Genomic DNA, 20444 nt, shown 5'->3' on the forward strand with positions numbered 1-20444 from the left:
GTTTTTAAGGTACATATTTGGCTAATTGTTTCTTGTGTTTATTTATTTTATAATCCGCATTTAGGGATGTCAACGGAGGCAAACGGGACGGGGAGGGCATCCCCCGCCCCCGATTTTTTTTGGGATGCCTTTTTTTAGGCTAAAATAAGTTGTTGTTTGGGCTAAAAAAAACTATTTTTTAGATAACATATATTTATTTATAGCAAAATTTTATATGTTAAAAAAAAAATTATAGCATCTTAAAAACATTATACTAACAACTTAAAAACATGTTTTTTGTTTGAATTTTGGAAGCTCAAAATCATGTTATTGTTTATTATATTTATATAATTAATATATTTTAATATGTGTATAATTTATTAACGGGGGGCCCATGAGGTTTCAGGACGAGATTGGCCACCCTCGCCCCGCCTCCAAAATTAAAACGGGGGTTAATCTTGTCCCTGCCCCGTCCCTGCCACCGATTTTTTTTTAATAAATACTCTCAAACGGGACGGATCACGAGACTTTTTGACATCCTACGCATGTTGAATTAATCTTCATTTTACAGTTAGAGAGATACAAATACATCAACTTCAACTACAAGCACCAAAAATTTCAAATCTACACAATCTCACATCACCACTAGAAAATTAGCATAAGTTTGTTTTGTAATGTTATGGAGCTGTGTCATTATAGGGTGACAAGTCATCAGTTGATATGGTATCATACTTTTTTGCCCTTATGCTCCTAATTTTTATTCCATGATGTATGATTTTGTAGACTTGATAAAGGTTAGGAATTGGAAAAATTCGGTAAATGATATGTTTGCTAGTGACAGACCTTTGTATGGACCCCATTTTGGGTGGCACCATAAGTAATTCGAAATTTAAATGGATATAACAAAACGTCCTACAATCACTCATTCTTTTAATTTTGAATTTTTTTTTAATTTAACACCACGTTTCCGAGTTCAACTTAACAAAAAAAAAGAAAGGAAATTGATAGAAATGAGACAAAAAAAAATGGTTTTAACGAGTTTCATTAAAAAAAGGAAATGAAATGATCACTTTTCTTCCGATTTCTTTTCTTCCGATTTGGGAAGATTTGGAAAGAAAGAACATAATGATTAATTTTCCTTTCAAATCTCTCAAACTCGGAAACATAAATTTTTTTTCCTTTCTTTTATCTTCTTTTCTGTCTTGACTTTTTTCTTTTTTTTTTTAAATAAATTTTTAACTCAGGAACTAGGCGCTAGGCGTAAATGTGTTTGTGCTTATTTATACGTTGTTTGACTTTGGTCAATACAATTGTCAAATAGAAGGTGTATGAGTAGAGCAAAAATCAAAATATAGACCTGAAACAAACCAAAAAAATGCAAAAATCATACTTCTAGTCTGCCTTTACCTGTTCACAATCTTATATTATATTCACAATTTCTACTTCTTCACTGAAAAAAAGAACGAGAAAAAAAGAGAGAACCCGACTCTTGTAGTTTATTCCGACATAGAGGACGCCGGAGAGGGAGCGACAGCCAGCTGAGAGGACACCCAAGAGGGAGCGGCAGACGGCAGAGTGCCGGCGGGGAGAGAGAGAGAGAGAGAGAGAGAGAGAGAGAGAGAGAGGTTATTCTTCCAGTAGCTGTCAGATTTTTTTTTCCGGCGTCTGGAACAATTTTCGGAGGTTTATAGTCTCTTAAACCTTGAAACTTTAGTTAAAACTTGAAATTGGGTTAGATTTTTTTTTTTTTTTTTAAAAGATTTTAAGAAGAGTATCCTTGTTTGTTTAGTTTTCCGATAAGGCAAAGTTAGTTTTGTTTCTTTATATAACATATATACATACCAGAACTTTGAAATCAGGGGAAAGATGGAGTATTTACATCAGAAAGGGTCCTTTCAGTTTTCTTTCAACCAAACCTTTTTATGTACTACTAAACCCAAACAATGTTTTTTTTTTTTTTTTTTTTTTTTTTTTAAATTGGTTTCACAGGCATTGGTCATATCATGGTCTGAAGCCTGTTATAGAGTTGATGACATTCAACTTCTCCATGCATGTTACAATTTAGATCCCTTTTTATATTTTTGGCTGTTGAATTCAAACTTGTAATCTATAAACTTTTGCAGGCAATTGATCATATTATCAACTCTTCAACAAAGTCAAACTACATGTCTGCTGGTCAAATTAATGTGCATGTGCCCATTGTTTTTAGAGGTCCAAATGGTGCTGTTGCTGCCCAACGTTCTCAAGTAAGATTCTTCTACTCTCTCTCTCTTTTCTCTTGTCCTTTTATGTGGTCATAATATATGAATTTTATGTTGTTTTAATCACAACACACTTTTATATATATAGTCTTCTTTTTTATCAGTAGTGTTCTTGGTTATGAGGTTTTAAGATATCTTGTTAGTCAAGGAGACTTTGTTACATAATGTTTTGTGTGTGACTGTGTGTCAATAAATTGCTTTCATAAGTCTTTATTCTTTGTTTATGCGTTTTTTACTTTTAGCACTAACTATTTTTCATGTTAGATTTGTTGTTGTTCTTAACCATCAGCTTGTTATTATTAGGTTGCTATAATAATCACTTTTAAAAAAAAAGGAAATATATGGTTTTAATTTTTGTTGTTAAAACTGGATTTTTGGTTAATTGTCAAACTTGTTTTTGAGACTAGCATCTATCGTATTTTTTGGTGATAAACAAGTTAATGCAAGGGTTTCAAATTAGAATGATAATTGATGCTTCTCAAATAGAACATAAAGAAAATCACTATTTGTATTCTGAAAAACAAGTTGTTTGCTTTTACTAGTTAAATTTTTTTTATGTCCTTTATAACTAACGGTTGCAAATTATTATTGAAAGATATTTTGGGAAAATAAGCATGATTGTTTAGACATTAAGAAATGTTTATAGATTTAATAATTGCACATTATTATTTGGTTAAGTAAATTTAAAAAAAAAAAGGAAAATTTATATATACAAATATCAATTTCAAGTTCATAGTAACCCAATAAACTTCTTTATTTGCTTTTAAGGTGCTTTAACTCATGTGGTGTATTGGGAAATGTTGGAATCAAAATTTTATTGTATCCTTTTACCACTTGTTTCTAATACCTGGGGTTGTGAGTGTAAACCTGACTTGTGTGTGAACCTGCCATGAGTAGTAAACCTGACTTGTGTGTGAACCTGCCATGAGTAGCTGCACCACCCTCCTTTGTTGATAATAACAACTAGAAATGACAGCTTCTTTATTTCATACTAGCTGCACCACCCTCCTTTGTTGATAATAACAACTAGAAATGACAGCTTCTTTATTTCATACGATAAACACAATAAATTGCCACAGTACTTATAGTGGCTAGCTAGCTTTAGTATAAATAGATGTTGTAATCTCAGTTGTAAGGTACCACAAAACAGAGAGTGTAGTGTGTAATACTTAGAGTGAGTATTAAAGGGTTGTTTCTTTTTCTTGTAATATTGAGCGTGTAAGCTCTTCTCTTTTATTCTAGTTCTGAATAAAAGTGTGTTTCAACCCCAACAAGTGGTATCAGAGCTTGGTTAAGCTCCGGGGGAAGCATTCTCTGTTTTTTGGTCGAATTTTTTTTGTCTCAAAAACAATTTCGGAGTACACCGTTGGAAAGGTCTCGTTCTGAGGATTCCGAAACTATATTTTTTTGAATTTTTTGACCACCGGAAGGCTTCCAAATCACCGGTCAAAGTTGGTCAAAAGTCGCCGGAAACTCGCCGGAAAAACCAGGTTCGCCGGAGAAGAAGGGTGACGTCATCTGTTACTGTAGCGACACTGTAGCAGTGACGTCAGCAGCTGACCAAAGTTCTGGAAATTGCAGTTTAGCCCCTGTTCTTCCGGAAAATGCAATTTAGCCCCTGTTTTTTTAGAAAAATTGCAATTTTGGTCCTGTTTTTCAAAAAAATTTCAATTTAGCCCCTGTTTTACTTTTGTAAAAGTTCTGTTTGCCCACTGAATTTCTGAAAAGTTCATATTGGTCCCCGTACTTCAAAAAAAAAAAAAAAAATACTTACTCGTGTATGCCTAAGTATATGCAAAAAATGACTACACCAACCTCGTCATCTTCTCAAGCCGAAGTTGAAAGTTTTCAAAGGACTGGGAAAGACGGTAGCGTTACGTTACACTATCCAATGCTCACGAAGATGAACTACGCGGTGTGGGCCATAAAAATGCGAGTGAATTTACAAGCACAAGGAGTACGGGATGTAATTAAAAATGCAGAAACGGACGAACATAAAGATCGGATGGCTCTTGCGGCTATTTATCAAGCAATTCCAGAGGACGTACTTCTGATGTTAGCTGAGAAGGACACAGCTAAAGAAGCATAGGAAACGCTTAAGATGATGCACATAGGAGCCGATCGGGTCAAGGAGGCTAAAGCTCAAACCTTGAGAAGTGACTTCGAGGTGATCCTGCTGAAAGACAGTGAATCAGTAGATGATTTTTCCATGAGATTGAATACTATCGTAACCGGTATTCGATCTCTAGGTGAAAAGTTTGAAGAAATTACGGTTGTGAAGAAGTTTCTGCGAGCCGTACCGATACGATTTATACAAATCGTAACATCTGTCGAGCAATTCGGAGATTTGAAGAATATGATGTCACAACCCGAACCGTCGGAACGGACGGCGGAAACGTCCGGGGGCGGAGGACGTCATGCGTAGTATCACAACAATTGTATCATAGCAAGCATAGTAAACACAACCAGACATTGAATACATATGTGAAAAAGGTTTACATTGTTTATTACATAGTTTTGTTCATAGCAAAAGTACAATAGTAAAGACGTGACTCTAACACTCCAACTTCTTCGAACTCCTGGAAGTACCTGTCTATTGTTGCCCTGAGAATACAAGCAGTTTTAAAATATTAGCATAAAGCTGGTGAGTTCATAAGCGTTTAGTTCTGGTAAAAGAAATGTTTCTTTGATCATTTGAAAAGTGTTTCCCAAGAAAATCCTATATTTTCTTATGAAAGATGTTTGATTATCCAATAGTTGTATGTTAAACAGTCCGTTTATGTAAGGTTGAGTTATCCCAAGAAAATCCTATATTTTCCTTATAAGTTGATAGTTGGTTATCTGTTCTTGTCTAAGGTGTACAAGTATCTACCATACTTGTATCGTTAGATGTAGTTTCCTTGAAAAACCCTGTTCGCTCCATATGAGATGTATTAGCCTTATTACATAAATAAAACTAATAAATAAGTAATGAACTAAACCCTAAGGGTATTACTAATACCCTCTAGTAATCAAATCGGTTATTACTTTGAGGTTAGTTCACTTGTTTCATTATTACAAAAGTAAATTTCGTTATCTAGGTTGTGAGTGTCATAACCGTATTTAGACTTGATTATGGCACGTAACGGGGCCAGTATCTTTTTATGACTTTTGTCACCCTTGACCTGACGGTTCCACTGTAGCTAGCAGTGAGGTGCGGGATAGTCAGTCCCGTATAGATCTATACACAACAGTCACGCTCTCCCTACAAGAGATTCTGGTTACAAGTGGTAGTCCTACACTCTCGAATACGGGGGAGTGTTACCAAGGACGTGTCTCCAACTTTAGACTAACAATTTGCATGTAATAATACCGAAAATCCTGTTTATGTTTTGTATAAATCCTTTATAAAGTACCACATTTTATGATAAGATTCACAAGTTCATTGCTTTAGTTTTGAAAACTGTTTCTATGAGTTGATTTCTTAATCGTTTGGTAAAACTGTTTTCTATGTTAAAAGCATACAGAACATATAATTATTTTAAACAAATAATATACTTTGAGCACAAGTTTCCTTGTACTTTTGCTTGTATTCCCCCCTGAAAATATGAAAAACTCGGAAAAAGCGTAGGGGTATGAACTCACTGTTTGACGTGGGATTCGAGTGTAAGTTGCTAGGAATTGCTGAGTGTCAAATAAAGCCTTGGGCACAAACGGATCCTATTTAGCATGTAAAAGTACATATATGCATTAGTGAGGGCTTAACACTATTAGTTATGGAAGGAACCATCTTAGGGACTAGGAAACACTTAAAACTAAGTGTTAGAATCACATGTGATTTGAAAATGCGGAGTTTGCGGTCGTAAAAGGAGTGTACGGTCAAGGGTTTGCGGCCCAATAGGGTTTACGGCCCAAGTGTTTGCTGTCCATGGGTTTACGGCCCATGGGTTTACGGTCCATGGGTTTACGGCCCATGGGTTTACGGCCGTAAACACTTGGCGAAAAGTGCGATTTTCGGTGTTTCAAGGTCCTTTCTAGCCTTCTGGAAGTGTTCTAAGCCTCGTGCCCAGCTCAAGGAAGATTTTAAAGGTCAATAATCGACCAAAAATGGAGTTTACGGCCATTGAAGGGTGTACGACCGTAAACACTCAGTTCATGCGTTTCAGGTCGATTTTTAGGCGAAAATCGATGGTTTCTAGTAGATAACAAGTACAGATGGTAGTTACTTACTGTTAAGAAGCTTGGAATGAGGTTTTTAGCCACCAAGAACTATTATGTGTTCTTGGTGTTCTTGGTGAGAGAGAAAATCTTGAAAATGATGAAATTTAGGTGATGAGACATGGATTCATCACTAAAAATAAGGATAGAAACAGAATCAAAGTGAAAAATCACTTACATTCTTGAGGATCCTTGAGCAAATTCGAAGTTTGTAGAGAGAGAGAGAGAGAGAGAGAGAGAAAGCTTCTGGAGTGTGTAAAGTGAGAAACGAAGGCCACTCATCCCTTATATAGGGATGAGTTTACGGCCAAGGGGTGGGGTGGAGGGTTTACGGCCGTGAACAGGGTTTATGGTCGTAAACAGAGTTTACGGTCGTAAACTGAGTTTGCGGCCGTAAACTCCTCTCGAAGGGTTGTTTGGCCCGGATGCTATGCTTTGACTTAGAAAACCTCGTTTTTGAATCCAAAACTCGATTGAACTGAGCTTAGAATATTCCGTTAGTCCAAAAATAATACTAACGTGAACGGAAATAAATCCGAATTGATTTATTTAAAACGTGAAGTCCTTCCCAAACTAAGGAATTTGACGGAATTAAATAAAACCCAAGTTTTATTAACGGAAACTGGGTAAGGATAACGGAAAAAGTTTCGGGTTGTCACATCATCCCCCCGTTAGAGGGAATTTTGTCCCGAAATTCGAACATAGAATACAAATCATGGATTAGGAAAGAGATGCGAATACTTCAGTTTCATCTGATCTTCGCGCTCCCAAGTGAATTCAGGTTCTCGTTTGGTATCCCAGTGAACCTTCACTATCCGGATACGACGTTCGTTTCGTGCGCTTGAACTTTCTGGTCCATGAGTTCAAATGATTCCTACACGAAGTGTAGACTCTCGTTTAAATCGATATTGTCGAGGGGAATCGCAAGTGTCTCATCGGACAGACACTTATCTAGGTTCGACACGTGAAAGATGGGATGTATGTTGCTAAGTTCTCTAAGTAAACTAGCTAACCCGGTCGGAGGTAATGATTTCAGGTATACCATGAAAACGGATTACTTCTTGAAGGTAGACACAGGTGAGTCTCTCCTTCTTGTATTCGGGCTTTCGCCAGATGTTTCAGCGGATCTTCACTATTGTACCCGCTGGTTCTGATTCATACTCTTCGTATGGATACCCTCAGATTTTCGAAGACAGATGAATTTTCGAACTTCGCATCTAGTTTGCTGTTACGAGCGACGAGAGTTTTTGCGATCAAATGATTTAAGACAACAGGGTTTGGTATAACATAGACTCAGTCGGACTAAACAGGATGACGTCGTAGAATTGCACGTTAAGTTGGAAGGATCGCTTTGTTAGAACATTGATGCCCCTGGGTGAATGTCTATGGTGATTTCTGTGTTTGACTCGCAGTTAACAGGTACTACCAACACGAGGGTTCTGATGTTTTGAAGCTATGAACTTTCATGTAATGGTTCTTACTAGATCTCTCTATGATTGTTTGGTGTACACAAGCCAGGTATAACTACAACTGAACCTAACATATTCACTAAGCTATCATAATTTACTCATTAGAGCTTTAAATCTTATAAGAACATCGTGATTCAATTTGGACGAGGAAGTAATCACGATTATGAGCAATTATTGGGGTTTGCGAAAACATACCAAAACATAGCAGGGTTCTTTGATGTTTCCTCATTCCCTGAGGTTAGACTCCTCCTGCTCCCTCGCTGTTCTTCTCTGTGGGGCAGTCTCTTTTGAGATGTCCCATTTCTCCACATGTACCGCACACTTGAACTACGTTAGTATCGGGAGTGGAAATGATGTGTTGTGTCGGGGTCTTCGTGAAGCGAGCTTCCTGACCATCCTTAATCCTTAAACAATTTCTTCTGTAATGTCCGGGTTCACCACAATTGTAGCAAACCTGGCCCATCTGTATGCCAGGAATCGAGGTGTTTGGCTGTGCAGGTGCCCTGCAGCATCGCGTGGTGTGTCCTTGCCTATTGCAGTTCTCACATCGAAGTTCGCGGCACTTTCCTACGTGGTGGAAGTTGCATATCTCGCAATATGGAAGTTTTCCAGCATATTGCCGCGCTGGCGTTGGCATTGGTTGGGCGGATGTGGTGGTTGTAGAAGTTATCTCGAGTTGTCGTTTCTTGGCAAGTTTCTGAGACGACTTGTTCTTCCTCTCGGACCAAAATTTCCGTTTCGCGCTCTTAGGTTTGGGAGTTGGAATGTTCTCTTGGACAAGCCATTGTTGATTTCCTGGTGTGCTGTTACAGCTTGAGGAGTGGAAGTCGTTCCCATTCCCATTTAGGTTGTTAGTGTTAAGAACAGCTAAGGCGGCTGCTACGCCTGCTGTGACAGCAGCTTGAAACGTGACCGAGTCCATCTGGAGGGCTGGTGCCTTATTGGTGGGTTGGTTATGTTTCTTCGGAGGCATGATCTGCTATATGTCAAGAGAAGAAGTTTGTGAGCCACAATGGTTGTCTCTGGATGTATCCTAAATGTTTATCTATGCATTAAGATTTCCCGCTTTTGCTATCTGACTCTCATTGATTCGACCCACATCCCCATGATATGGTCCTAGTAAGAATAGAAAATGATTTGAACGCAATAAAGTTCACATACAATAAACTTACTAACTCCTTGTTGTTCAGATCATTGCGTTGGCTGGATAACTTTTACATTTTCGTCGGCTCTAGACGATATGGAGATTTAGCTATAAGGGTTGTTCCGGGGATCAAGTCGATACGAGATTCAACTTGACACTCGGAAGAAATCCCTGGAATATCTTTGGGGAAGTTATCAGGAAGGTTGAAGACTTCGGGGATGCTCTCGAGGTCTTTAACTTTTTGTGCCTCATCAACCACATGAGCCAGGAATGCATGACACCCCTTTTGCAGATACTTTTGGGCCTTGGCGTAGGAAATGATACGAAGGTTTGAACAAATTTTTATCACTATAACCAGGAAGGATCTCGTTAGAGGGAAAGATTGAGACGAATTACTTCCTCGAAGCAAATAATATCAGCACAATTTGGGGCTCAACCATCCCATGCTGACTAGGACATCGAAGTTTTTCATGAAAACTGATATGAAATTGATGGGGAAAAGGAATGATCGTCTAAGTACATCCTATGATACGTGTTTTGAAGACAAAACAATGATAGGACCTTGATAAGGTTGCTTAGTTTTCATGCTATCGATCTAAGGTATACTTTTGACAAAGATCATCTCTAACTGAAATATGGTTGTTGCCATCATGACCGAAACTGAGATTACACATATTTCGGAACTCTTGACCTAAAATAGACCTAAGTTACTCCAACAGGGAAAGAATCTTAGCAACATGAAGGACAGAGATGTTTACAGGGAAGATCTACTTAGAATATAGACATGAAAGTCATTCCTTAGGTCAAAAAGGAAGAACGAGTAGAGCATTCTCCTATCAGCGACGGGTACTCCTCGAGCGAAACCTTAATTCGGCCAGCTGGTGTTCCACACCAAGCAGGCGTCTCCCGTATTCTGACTGGCGTGCTCGGAGCTCTATGACTTCGGCTCGGGTTGTAGCTAACTCCCGCTAGAGAGCTTCATTGTTCCTTGCAGCTCTCGCATGAGAATTCTCGAGGCGACGAATGCGGTCCGTGTTGGCGTTCGAATCCGCTTCGAGCTCCATAGTTCGCTGAAGGGTTGCCACACCCAGTTCCTCATTGCGAGCCACTCGGCGTATCAGGATTGGAAGGGCCCTGTCCGTGGGGATTCCTTCGTTCAAATTGTAGAAGTTGCAGTTTCCGTCATATGGGAGGGGTTGGTCTTGCTCGTGGCTCCACCTATTCAAACTCCCGACCCACATAGGAGTTGGACCTTGGAATCCAACTTGAGGGTTAGGATTTGGTATTGGGGTCACTTGAGGTAGGTTCTCGACTTCGGGTTCCGAGTCAGCCTCTTCAGGAAATGGTTCGGCAAAGTCATCGTCCAAAGGAATTTCATGGTTTCCTTCTGACTCTAGCTCGATCCCTCCGCCATCTCCTTGGTTGAGGAAGTACGGGTCGCCAGGGAGATGGAACCCAGTCATGCTATCTACGCGAGGTGATGGTAAAGGGATAGTTAATAGGCAGCGAATCTATAATACTTCCAATGTATTATAGTTACATGATTGATTCTCCTGGGTAAGTTTCTGGTTCGGTCGTTTTTGCATCCTAAAATACTCCTATAGTATTTTAATCATTATGTTCGGTTCTAGAACTCTTCTTGTATTTAGGTAAGTTTTAGGCTTGTTGTAACACTACAGTCACTCCCAAGCACATGTTGGCCATGTCTCGAATGAATATAGTTGATCAGGCTATATTGACCCTAGACATGATTACATAACTGCCCAGGTTTAACCGCAGCGTCCCAACATCCAAATACTTTTGTTTTGTTCTACCTATGACACGAATTCTAGTACTCGGGTATACTTGTATTCTTTTTGTAAAAATACTTATATTTTAAAAGTATACTTTTAGTTCAGAGCACTTCGGCACCTTTGTGTTTATAGTTGTATACCATGTAAGGTTCGGTATACTTAGTTCACTATAAACAATAGCTCTGATACCAATCTGTCACACCCCCGAACCGTCGGAACGGACGGCGGAAACGTCCGGGGGCGGAGGACGTCATGCGTAGTATCACAACAATTGTATCATAGCAAGCATAGTAAACACAACCAGACATTGAATACATATGTGAAAAAGGTTTACATTGTTTATTACATAGTTTTGTTCATAGCAAAAGTACAATAGTAAAGACGTGACTCTAACACTCCAACTTCTCCGAACTCCTGGAAGTACCTGTCTATTGTTGCCCTGAGAATACAAGCAGTTTTAAAATATCATCATAAAGCTGGTGAGTTCATAAGCGTTTAGTTCTGGTAAAAGAAATGTTTCTTTTATCATTTGAAAAGTGTTTCCCAAGAAAATCCTATATTTTCTTATGAAAGATGTTTGATTATCCAATAGTTGTATGTTAAACAGTCCGTTTATGTAAGGTTGAGTTATCCCAGGAAAATCCTATATTTTCCTTATAAGTTGATAGTTGGTTATCTGTTCTTGTCTAAGGTGTACAAGTATCTACCATACTTGTATCGTTAGATGTAGTTTCCTTGAAAAACCCTGTTCGCTCCATATGAGATGTATTAGCCTTATTACATAAATAAAACTAATAAATAAGTAGTGAACTAAATCCTAAGGGTATTACTAATACCCTCTAGTAATCAAATCGGTTATTACTTTGAGGTTAGTTCACTTGTTTCATTATTACAAAAGTAAATTTCGTTATCTAGGTTGTGAGTGTCATAACCGTACTTAGACTTGATTATGGCACGTAACGGGGCCAATATCTGTTTATGACTTTTGTCACCCTTGACCTGACGATTCCACTGTAGCTAGCAGCGAGGTGCGGGATAGTCAGTCCCGTATAGATCTATACACAACAGTCACGCTCTCCCTACAAGAGATTCTGGTTACAAGTGGTAGTCCTACACTCTCGAATACGGGGGAGTGTTACCAAGGACGTGTCTCCAACTTTAGACTAACAATTTGCATGTAATAATACCGAAAATCCTGTTTATGTTTTGTATAAATCCTTTATAAAATACCACATTTTATGATAAGATTCACAAGTTCATTGCTTTAGTTTTGAAAACTGTTTCAATGAGTTGATTTCTTAATCGTTTGGTAAAACTGTTTTCTGTGTTAAAAGCATACAGAACATATAATTATTTTAAATAAATAATATACTTTGAGCACAAGTTTCCTTGTACTTTTGCTTGTATTCCCCCCCCCCCCTGAAAACATGAAAAACTCGGAAAAAGCGTAGGGGTATGAACTCACTGTTTGACGTGGGATTCGAGTGTAAGTTGCTAGGAATTGCTGAGTGTCAAATAAAGCCTCGGGCACAAACGGATCGTATTTAGCATGTAAAAGTACATATATGCATTAGGTGAGAGCTTAACACTATTAGTTATGGAAGGAACCATCTTAGGGACTAGGAAACACTTAAAACTAAGTGTTAGAATCACATGTGATTTGAAAATGCGGAGTTTGCGGTCGTAAAAGGAGTGTACGGTCAAGGGTTTGCGGCCCAATAGGGTTTACGGCCCATATGTTTACGGCCCAAGTGTTTGCGGTCCATGGGTTTACGGTCCATGGGTTTACGGCCCATGGGTTTACGGCCGTAAACACTTGGCGAAAAGTGCGATTTTCGCTGTTTCAAGGTCCTTTCTAGCCTTCTGGAAGTGTTCTAAGCCTCGTGCCCAGCTCAAGGAAGATTTTAAAGGTCAATAATCGACCAAAAATGGAGTTTACGGCCATTGAAGGGTGTACGGCCGTAAACACTCAGTTCATGCGTTTCAGGTCGATTTTTAGGCGAAAATCGATGGTTTCTAGTAGATAACAAGTACAGATGGTAGTTACTTACTGTTAAGAAGCTTGGAATGAGGTTTTTAGCCACCAAGAACTATTGTGTGTTCTTGGTGTTCTTGGTGAGAGAGAAAATCTAGAAAATGATGAAATTTAGGTGATGAGACATGGATTCATCACTAAAAATAAGGATAGAAACACAATCAAAGTGAAGAATCACTTACATTCTTGAGGATCCTTGAGCAAATTCGAAGTTTGTAGAGAGAGAGAAAGAGAGAGAGAGAGAGAGAGAGAGAGAGAGAGAAAGCTTCTGGAGTGTGTAAAGTGAGAAATGAAGGCCACTCATCCCTTATATAGGGGTGAGTTTACGGCCAAGGGGTGGGTTGGAGGGTTTACGGCCGTGAACAGGGTTTACGATCGTAAACAGAGTTTGCGGCCGTAAACTCCTCTCGAAGGGTTGTTTGGCCCGGATGCTATGCTTTAACTTAGAAAACCTCGTTTTTGAATCCAAAACTCGATTGAACTGAGCTTACAATATTCCGTTAGTCCAAAAATAATACTAACGTGAACGGAAATAAATCCGAATTGATTTATTTAAAACGTGAAGTCCTTCCCAAACTAAGGAATTTGACGGAATTAAATAAAACCCAAGTTTTATTAACGAAAACTGGGTAAGGATAACGGAAAAAGTTTCGGGTTGTCACATATGACGGTGGAAGAAGTTGTAGGTCGTCTTAAGACCCATGAAGAGAGACTTCGAAGTTATGGAGAAAAAGAAGGAGGACCTTCTTTATTGCTTACACATGCTGAGTGGGCATCTCGTTCGAAGCAAACTGGCGAGAGAAACTCGTCAAACATTTCAAGAGGACGAGGAGGGCATGGTAACCGAGGCCGGGGACGAGGCCGAGGTCGTGGACGTGGCCAAGGAGGTGGTCGCGAGTACAATACAAATCGGAATGACCATAATCCTTCTCGAAAGGATAAAAGTAAAATCAAATGTTTTACTTGTGAACAATTTGGTCATTATGCTTCGGAGTGTCCAAACAAGAATCGAGGTGAGGAGGCGAACCTCACTCAAGCCAACTAAGAAGAGCCTATTTTAATGATGGCAACCTCACAAGAATATGCACACAAAAAGGTGTCTCTAAGAGAGAAGATTTGTGTTAATCTTCTTGCATCGGGAGAAAGTCGAGTCGAGTCCGAGGTATGGTATCTCGACAACGGTGCTAGCAATCATATGACCGGAGACCCCTCAAAGTTTCACGAACTAGATGAGCACGTTACGGGTCACGTGAAATTTGGGGATGGTTCAACCATCGCTATTTTGGGAAAAGGGTCGATTTTATTCGATAGCAAAAATGGCGACCAAAGACTCCTTAATGAGGTATATTTCATTCCAAGTCTAAAAAACAATATTATTAGTCTTGGACAAATGACAGAGGAAGGGAGTCGGGTCATAATGGATGGGTCGGATCTGACATTGTTTGACAGAAACAAAACTCTACTTTTGAGAGTTAAACGATCCCCAAACCGGTTATATAAAACTCCTTTAAGGATCGGTAGACCGACTTGTCTTTTAGCAACAAAAGACGAACCAACTTGGATATGGCATTCTAGACTCGGTCATGTTAACTTTCTCGCCTTAAAGAAGTTGTCCGAAAAGAATATGGCAACCGGAGTCCCAAAGATTGAGCACCCAAACCAAATATGTGAAGGGTGCGTTCTTTCCAAACAAACCTGAATTCCTTTCCCGGATCATGCAGTTTTTCGGGCTCAAAAACCTCTACAACTTGTTCATGCGGACTTATGTGGTCCGATCACATCTACGTCTGTTGGAGGGAGTAAATATTTTCTCCTTTTAGTAGACGATTTTAGCCGGTGGATGTGGGCTTACATGCTATCGGAGAAGTCTCAAGCCTTGAGCGCTTTCAAACGGTTCAAGTTGATGGTTGAAAAGAATTCGGGTTATCAAATGAAGACACTTCGAACGGATCGAGGGGGAGAGTTCACTTCAAAAGAATTCTCATTATTTTGTGAAGAAAATGGTATTCAAAGGCATCTTACGACACCATATTCGCCTCAACAGAACGGAGTTGTAGAAAGGCGAAATCGGACCGTTATGGACATGGCAAGAAGTCTACTCAAAGGAAGAAATGTTCCGGGAGAGTTTTGGGGAGAAGCGGTTAGACATGCAGTTTATCTTCTCAACCGCCTGCCAACAAAAGCACTTCCCGACAAGACGCCCTATGAAACATAGTTTGGCAAAAAGCCCAACCTTGAACATCTAAAAGTTTTTGGTTGTGTTGCTTTTGCTAAACTTGTAGGTGGTCACTTGAAGAAGCTTGATGATCGAAGTAAGAAGATGGTGTATTTAGGTGTGGAAGATGGAACTAAAGGCAACCGTTTGTTTGATCCGCAAGACTGAAAGTTGCGAGTTAGTCGCGATGCTGTTTTTGACGAAAAAGAAGAATGGAATTGGTACAAAAACAAAGAAGAAGAGATGACGACTCCTAAGACCTTTACCATAATTGAACCACAACCCCAAATACACCTCGAAACACCTAAAAATGACCCCGAAATCAACCCGGAACAACCAGACAGTCCAGGAATCGATGTTATCCAAGTTGGACAACCATATGCTGAATTTGACGAGCCTGAACCAGCTCCACAAACTCCTGTCTCAGCCCCGTTTTCTTCAACCTCGCCCCATATGGAAAGCCCTTCTAGTGAGATTGGGCCAAGGGGATTACGACCGTTAACCGATATTTATTCTGAAACCGAAAATGTGTTCCTTGAACCCAGAGAATTGTTGATTATTGCAACGGATCAACCCTTGAATTTTAAAGAGGCAGTAACCTCTAAAGCATGTCAGGAGGCTATGCAAATAGAGTTGGATGCAATCGAGAAGAACAAGACATGGCAACTTACCGATTTGCCACCCGGACACAAAGCAATCGGTTTGAAATTGGTGTTTAAAGTGAAGAAAGACAACTTGGGAAAAGTGGTGACGCATAAAGCTCGACTTGTAGCAAAAGGATTTGTACAAAAGGAAGGAGTCGACTTTGATGAAGTTTTTGCACCGGTAGCACGAATTGACACCGTAAGGCTCATCCTTGCCTTAGCAGCTCAACGTGGGTGGGTTGTCCACCATCTCGATGTCAAGTCGGCTTTTTCTCAATGGAGATCTCAAAGAGGAAGTTTATGTCACCCAACCAGAAGGATATGTTGATAGAGCAAACATTCACAAGGTGTTCAAGCTTTATAAAGCTCTTTATGGTCTACGACAAGCTCCTCGAGCTTGGAACATTCGTTTGGATAAAAGCTTAAAAAGGCTTGGTTTTACAAAAAGTTCACAAGACCCAGCTGTTTACAAAAGGAACTTAAAAGACACAATTCTTATTGTTGGTGTCTATGTTGATGACTTGATCATTACCGGGTCGAACACTAACGACGTTGTCGAATTCAAAGAACAAATGAAGAAAGAATTCGACATGAGTGACTTGGGATTACTTTCTTACTACCTTGGAATCGAAGTTTCGCAAAAGAAGTGGGGAATATCTTTGCGACAAACGGCTTATGCAAAGAAGATTTTAGAGCAATTTGGGTTGTTAGATTGCAATCCGACAACGTCACCAATGGAACCTAAGTTGAAGGTTAAGAAGGATGAAGATGGTGAAAAAGTTGATCCAACTAAATATAGGAGAGTGGTAGGTTGTTTAAGGTACTTGACTCACACTCGACCGGACTTGTCATTTTCGGTTGGAATTGCAAGTCGTTTCATGGAGGAACCAACCACTTTGCATTTCCAAGTTATGAAACACATCTTACGATACGTAAAAGGAACCGTTGACTATGGACTCACCTATGTAAGAGGTCGTGAAATTGAAGATTTGGTTGGTTTTACCGATAGTGATCTTGGAGGTGACCCTGTTGATAGCAAGAGCACAAGTGGAATGATTTTCTATCTAGGAAGGAATGTGATAACTTGGCAATCCCAAAAGCAAAAGACTGTTGCTCTGTCCACGTGTGAAGCCGAGTTCATGGCAGCTACAACAGCAGCATGTCAAGCCATTTGGCTTGCTAATCTCGTGAAGGAGCTCACGGGACATCATATCATGCCTATCACCTTATATGTCGATAACAAGTCAGCAATCGCATTGATGAAAAATCATGTGTTTCATGGTCGAAGCAAACACATTGACATTCGTTATCACTTCATACGGGAATGTGTTGAACGTGGGCAAATTATAGTGGAATATGTCAACTCGAAGGATCAACGGGCGGACATCTTTACAAAGGCTTTAGCATACGTGAAACATAGTGAAATGCGAAACACGATCGGAGTGACGAATCTCGATCCAAGTTCGGTTTAAGGGGGAGAATGTGAGTGTAAACCTGACTTGTGTGTGAACCTGCCATGAGTAGATGCACCACCCTCCTTTGTTGACAATAACAACTAGAAATGGCAGCTTCTTTATTTCATACGATGAACACAATAAATTGCCACAGTACTTATAGTGGCTAGCTTTAGTATAAATAGATGTTGTAATCTCAGTTGTAAGGTACCACAAAACAGAGAGTGTAGTGTGTAATACTTAGAGTGAGTATTAGAGGGTTGTTTCTTTTTCTTGTAATATTGAGCGTGTAAGCTCTTCTCTTTTGTTCTAGTTCTGAATAAAAGTGTGTTTCAACCCCAACAGGGGTTACTTGTTTTTTCTTCTTTGTTCTTATTAGAGAGTGTGTGAGCCTTTACGTTGGAGTTTGTGGTTCATAATATAACTTTGATTGAACCTGATCATGAGTTGTTCTCTGTTAAAATGTGTTCATTTTTAAACCTTTTTTTTGTGGTTGGACCTAATTTTAGGTTAGACTAGATTTGTTTTCTTGATTTCTATGTTGAGATCGGTCTCACTTTATATTTGTGAGTGTTTTTTTGTCTGTGATTTATGTTAATTCAGCAGGAATGTGATAACATGTTTTAATTCATATATAAATTTAATTTTGTGTGGTTTTTCTTTGAGGTCTATGTTTAGGTCTTTTGTTTTTTGAAAGATAGCAAAATACGAACTACAATTTTGTTTCTTTTTTGCAAGCACCGGTGCAGGTTAGCTTTTTTTGAACATAAGGGTTTGATTTCTAAGAGTCATGTCTAATCTAAAAGAGAAAAGCGAACATGTCCAAAACATTGAGCAAATTAGTGGAGTTAGTGTCTCTAACTTATAGGGCATGTGTATCAGTTGCGATTTTATTCTCTGGTTTTATTCCTTAAATAGCATGATCTCTTAGAAATCAAACCCTTATGTTCGTAAAAAAGCTAACCCACACCGATGCCTTTGTCAAACTATTAATACCTAAAAGTTGTCACAAAGCATTTAAGTGAATTGAGTTGTGCAACTGTTTTGAGATTTGAAGACAAAATGAAAGGGTTTGAGATTTTCGTTATCAACACTGTGAGTGTGGTTCCGGTACTAGCTTTTGAGTGGAGAATGGAGCAAATTTGTTGTTGAGAACAACCTAAATATTGGTAATACCATCAACTTTTATATGACAGAAGGGTAAATGTATATGTTTTCAATCATTATTATTAATTTTTTTTACAAGATATCGATGATTCACAGATTTGTTACCGAAGTCTAGAAAGAACATTTGTTTCATGAAAATCATCGGTTTTCTTTGGGTGTTTTGTATTGAATTCTAATAAGTGATAAGATGATCTGTTAATTGTTTTATTATTTTGTGATATTCGAGTTCTATTTCTGAGACGGTAAATGTTTTATTCCTGAACATTGTTAAGGAATGTGTGGCCTTGTTTTCTTTTGGTTGTGAGATTGTTGTCGTCCTCTATTCTTCTCAAAGTGGCTTTATAGCTTTGTTAGGGTTATGGTTTTTGGTTGAAGAGTTTTATGTTTTTGCTATTAAATCAAAAATCTAATGGTCCATTGTTGTGTGAACTTGTCCTTGGGTTGTTTGAACTTGGTTTAAAACAAATTGTTTGTTTTGTTAGTTATTTCAACTTATGTTAGGAGGTTATATGTTGGATTCATTTTTACCCATTATTGGGATTGTGAAGTTCGTTCCTGAGGTTTTTTTTTGGCTGAAGTCTTGCATTGGTGCTCATTAAAACTGTTTAGTTTTGGTGATGTAATCAAGCTCTATTTAGTGTTTTAAAAAATATATTTTTGTTCAAAAAGTTTTGGACTTCGTAGTAAGATCTTATAATTTTTTGTTAATTTCTCAGGGAGAACGTGTTATGCGTGTTGTTATTATTATTATTATTATTATTTGTGTTGACGATTGTTTGATTGTAGAATTTGCTATTCTTGTTTAATTCTAGACTTTTTTTTAAAAAAAAGATAAAGGAAAAATATAATCATCAGTTTTGGGTATTCTATTGAAGTATAGTATTGTGTTTTGGTATAATAAAAGAATTATAACTTATTATTGTTTTTCGTGAAAATCAGTATGTTGTTTGGCTGCGTAACTCGAGTTACTAAATATTTTGTTTTAAATGCGATTTTCTTAGGAAAATTCATTCAAGATACTTTGTTTCATTGGCAAGATCATCAGTTTTGGTTGTTTGGAAGTCTTCCGTGCAAGGACTTTGAGTTGAAAGAAAGGATTGCTTGTGTTGGTTAAGTGGTTGGATGATGGCTATCTTGATTGTGTTGACTGATGTTTTTCTCATAATTCTTTTGTGACGTACCAACATATTTTACTTTTGATAGAATATGACAATGCTTTCCAAGTTTATTATTGAGAAATATAATTATTTCTTAACATTTGCCATTTGCCAATCATAATTCATAAACTTGGTATCAATTAAATTGGTTTCGTATCTTTGTATGTTTGGTCAAATAAATTGTAAAATGTAGATGTGCTCAGTTCTTGAAGATGATGCTGAATAGATGCAAATCAATTCAGTTTGGGAAGCTTTTAATATTCATGGTTGAGATTGACTCTCATTCGTAGTGTCTGTCAATAGAGTATTTTTCTCGAGTACTTTTTGTGTATGAGGTTTTGAGTGTATTTCTGCGGTTTTTGTATTTTGTAATACTGATTATGGATTCATGTTTATTTATAGATTTTGCATTTATATTATAATCTACCATTATGTTTTCTTTTCCTTTTAGTTTTTGTTGTTTAGATTGTTACATGCAATAAGGTTAAGAAATTTTACTATATGACCTTTTTGGGTCGTAATGGTAGTATGTGAGTTGGGTTGGGATGTGAATTGTGTCAAAAGACGTTGAAGCATACAAATCCATTACAACACTACCAACAAAATCCTTGTACCCGTTTGCTAGCCAACGTTTGAATCCAGATTCAAATTCATCCAAACTAAAAGATTATTTGAGGTGACAAAATAAATGGGTCATTTTTTTTGGGTTATTTGTCAATAATGTCATCTTACAAGTTACAACCACTTTTCATATTTTAGAAAGAATCTTCTAAACGTATTGTTGCAAATACATTCTAGCAAATCTCTCTTTCATAAATTGACGACTCACTTAGGTGTTAATTTTAGCAATAGATATATCATCAAGAGTAAATTACAGAAATGGTCCCTTTGGTTTGTCGAATTTTTAGTTTTGGTCTCTAAGTTTAAAA

At 38.2% G+C, this 20444-nt stretch overlaps 1 long non-coding RNA gene across 1 annotated transcript; it reads left to right on the plus strand.

The window, feature by feature from the left end:
* Nucleotides 1-1315: 1315 nt before the first annotated feature.
* On the plus strand, nucleotides 1316-19553 carry LOC145127893 (uncharacterized). Its single transcript, XR_013716511.1, has 3 exons — nucleotides 1316-1662; nucleotides 2103-2225; nucleotides 19360-19553. It is a non-coding gene; the product is annotated as an uncharacterized LOC145127893 (long non-coding RNA).
* The last annotated feature ends 891 nt before the right edge of the window (nucleotides 19554-20444 follow it).

The sequence above is a fragment of the Lactuca virosa genome, chromosome 7, assembly GCF_052849685.1.
Source record: "Lactuca virosa cultivar CGN04683 chromosome 7, Lactuca_virosa_CGN04683_v6, whole genome shotgun sequence".
NCBI lineage: Eukaryota > Viridiplantae > Streptophyta > Magnoliopsida > Asterales > Asteraceae > Lactuca > Lactuca virosa.